Source organism: Cottoperca gobio, chromosome 7, assembly GCF_900634415.1.
Source record: "Cottoperca gobio chromosome 7, fCotGob3.1, whole genome shotgun sequence".
NCBI classification, from domain to species: Eukaryota; Metazoa; Chordata; class Actinopteri; order Perciformes; family Bovichtidae; genus Cottoperca; species Cottoperca gobio.
Window position 1 is genome coordinate 6,637,589 of NC_041361.1, and position 4,232 is coordinate 6,641,820.

Genomic DNA, 4,232 nt, shown 5'->3' on the forward strand with positions numbered 1-4,232 from the left:
AAATAGACATTGGAGAAAGATTCAAACTGAAAAACATAATAATAGTTATTAAGTTAAAGCAGCCAAACATCACAACATCACACAGCTGTCTTATAAGAGTAAAATCTATTTATAAAAAATTTATTCCATGATCTCATTTATGATCCACAATCATGTTTTATTTTACAATTGAGTGTTTATTATCACGTAATCCAGCATTTATGACAGATGATTTGCAGGCACTGCCACTCGTCTCGGTGTCCTTGTCATTTTGGTCGGTCAATATGAGCTCTGGGGGCAGATGGTGTGGAATTGGGCTGTTTAGACTGGGAGAGATTAAACCTTGGTTGGAGGTGGGCACACACACACACACACACACATACACACACACACACACACACACACACACACACACACACACACACACACACATACAGTATAAAATATGCTTTTGGCTAGATGGGAAATCAGAGGAACAAAATTAGAACAATTCATCCTGAGGGGGATATTGATGTCTATAAATGTCTTATAGTATAGTTAAGTATTTATACTCCATTATAATATCATAGATGTAAACTTGAGAGGAAAATATCAGGGGGTCACCATAGCCAGTAGGATTTATGGTCCGTAGATCATAATTGTCATCCAACTAAGAGTTGTTGAGATATTTAAGACCGGACCAAAGTGGGGAGCTTACCGATCGTGCTTTATTTGAAAATGCTTGAAAAGGTCAAATCAAAGATTAAAGGAAAGTCTAAAAAGAATGTACATAAATTTGAGGAGAAGAAATATGTTTCTTTCTTTCTGCTCTCCTATCCTATTAATAATCTCATGACCCCTCGGGTTTATCTTCTGATCTTCTGGTCCTGATCGCCAAGTTGGGAATAACTACTGCTTGCTCTTATCAGTCGGTGCACGTTATTGAGATTAATCACTTCCAACAGGATAGTCTTTACTAAATTGCTTCTCAGTCCGCAGAGTCCTGCTCTCCCTCTCTCAGGTGAATGATTAATGTCTGACAGGGAACAAATCAATTGATTATACTTGAAGGACTTTGGGGGAATGTGCTCTCTGATTTGCTCTCTGAGAGCAAGATGAAATGTATGATAAGAGTTTTGCATATAAAAAAAAAAAACATTCTAGCTGCTTCCAGTCTGAGCAACAAACTAAATAACTTTTTTCCCTATCTCACCGTGAGTTGGATGAGAAGGTCGATACCACTCTTCTGTCTGTACGGTAAATATGAGGCTAGCAGCCAGTTAGCTTAGCATAGAGACAGGAAACAGACACAAAAAATATGTTATGTGCCGGAGGGGTTAAGTGCTGGACTATTTCTCAGCCAGGTGTGTTTTTACACTTTCTATTTCATACATTAAACAAATAAGATATAACATGTTAAATAGTGAACTTTAGAGGTGCTTGCAGGCAGATTTAGTTACATTTGGACAGAGCCAGGCTAGCAGTTTCCCCCGTCTCCAGTCTTTGTGCTAAGCTAAACTAAATCAATTCTGACTGTAGCTTCATATTTAGCATTAGAGTGGTATCGATCTTCTCACCTAACTCTCGGCAAGATTAATGCTAATAAGCTTATTTCCAAAACATCAAACTATTCCTTTGTTTGTCTGAAATGAATGCACGTCCTGCCCTCCATAACACAACCACAGCCCGCTGACATGGATTTAATCTGCCTGCCAGATGTTGTTAGCTCATCCACTGGTGTTTGAATCTGAATCAATTTGTCTGATTGCCCATACGTTAATGCAGAGTGTCCACCATTGTAATTTCTCTGAGAGACAAAGGTCACCCGAAACATCCGCATAGGTTGATAAGTGACGCACAGACGAAACCTCCGAATGCATGATGATTTATTGTCTTTGTCAGGGTCAAAAGTAAACCATTGCTATATTATAAGTACTTACCATAGTAGCAGAAGCAGCTGAACAATGAGCAATGGGAAGAAAAGTCATGTCAGTGATTGTTAGTAATCCTCTGACGAATTGTCCCGGCTCTTAAATGACTGAACACTGAATGAAGAGTGTATCAGACACTGACTGTAATCCAGTGAGTGAGAAGGTCAAATGACAAAGTTAGATTACGAATCTTAAGAACACATTTATATAGATTGATCCAATTCAATGTGCCTAATGTATGTACGTGGTCCATTTTATTTCATAATAAACCCATCTCTTGTCTTTTTATTGTCTCAGTATGTCAGATAAACACTTTCAATACTCTACTATACCGTAGACATAACATCACTGCACTGTTGTTATTGTGTATTCATACGGAGGGGCAGATATTTAGTCTCTCACTGTGTCTGTCTGCCGTTCAGTGCTGATCAAGTGGTGCACAGTGGGTTTTTTGCTGAGGCCAAAATCAACACTATGAGGACGATGAGACTGAACCAAAACAGTAAAGTTTTGGCCTGAAAACTAAAACAAGTTTTAAGAAGCTTTAAAGCTCCGTAGTGCCAAAAGGGAGCTGCAGAGTCGGGTGGTGTGTATGTGTCATGAATCTATGTGTATGTCGACACCTTTCACATTACACATAGTCATTTGATCCATTGATAATATAAAAAAAACATAATGCAATTTATTATAAAAATTAAAATACTGATAATATAAACTTTAAGATTGGGGAAATGTAATCACATTACCTCACATTAAGACTCACTGAGGCTTTGATGGCTTTACTAAGACCATGATCACACTACAGAGGCCGGCCTTTTAAGACCCAAGAGCAGAGACGATTGAACTGGAGAAAGAGAAGTGGGAATGGTGATAGAGCTTTCCTCTAATCCTCCCACTGGGTCATAACATATACACCAACACCGCTCCCACCCAGTCGCTTTAGACTGGAGATGATTAAAAGCAGTGTGGTCTAACCTTTTCTTCCTCATCACTTTACCTCCCACTGTTTGCTTTCAGCATCCAGTCACGTCTTTCTCTGTGCCATAGAGCTCCATTGTTATTCAAAGACTGTTGAAAAAACACATCAAGGAGCCACACTGTCTGACAGACATGCTCCTGCATTACAATGAACGATGGTTTCAACAATCCCACATACACCAGCAAGCTGCCAAGAATCCAACTGTAATGTTGTTTTGGTTATTCTGTTAGTCTGTCTCCCATCCATGTGTTTACTCATCTTCATCATCACTGTCTCATCCTTACATCTAAAGCAACCTTTGATTCAACTGTTTCCCTTTTCCTTTCCATCTAATGGTAAAATCACCCTTTATAACCTTCATACACCCTTTAATGCAGGGTGGGGAACCTTTTTCCTATGAAGGGCCATTTAAATTTTTACAATATCCTTCGAGGGCCATACTAATCATTGAACTCATAACCTCTGCTAAAAAATGTAAGACACAGCCCATTCATTTCACATTTCTTTCATGCTGTGCAAAAATAGTAACTTTCTGTTTTATCTTTCCATATTTTTATGTTACGCTCTACAGCGAGCTGCTTGTTGGGCCAAACTCCGACGAAGAGCGTTAACTTTATCCCAACGCACTCGTCCTTTCAGCTGTAATGACGCTCAAGAGCCTTTTTCATCACCGCAAGCACAAACTAGGCGCACTGGCCTTTTACTTCCACAAAGAAATAATCGTTCGTCTATTTCTCCTGGAAAGTGCGACATTCCACATCTAGCTTTCTCTGTTTTACACTCGCCATGCTGCGTTCACTGATGTCAATGACGTCTCGTTTAATATTGAAGTTTTTTGACATGACGTGACCACGTGATGACACGTTCCGCTCGTGTTGTGTTCAAGGACCCTGACCTTGGCCAGGAAAAGTCAGTTGCTCGTTTTATTCTATTGCTGACTAGATTATTTGAGTTGATGTTTTGCGTGTGTTTGTGAATTACGTCGAGGGCCGGAGGTTCCCCACCCCTGCTTTAATGCATCTAGCTGTGGATGAATCATTTGATGTTCCCTTGTTGTGGAAAACGTAGAGAACACACAGTACCTGCCTGACCAGGATTTGTTTTCATCCAAAAAGTACAGATGAGTCAGTCATTACAAAGACTTTGCTGCCTCAACCTTTTGCTTTTCTTATATTTCCCTAACAAATAAACCATGGGCACATTTATGGCACATAAATTGGCTTAGAGCTTGCTCCATTGATGATAAACCTCCTCCCAAACCTCATATGCTCGGCTCATGGTAATTATCAAATCAATTGTTTACTCTTTTGTCATCTAACTGGAATCAGTACAATACTTTCTATAGGTGTATGCATCTAACCCTC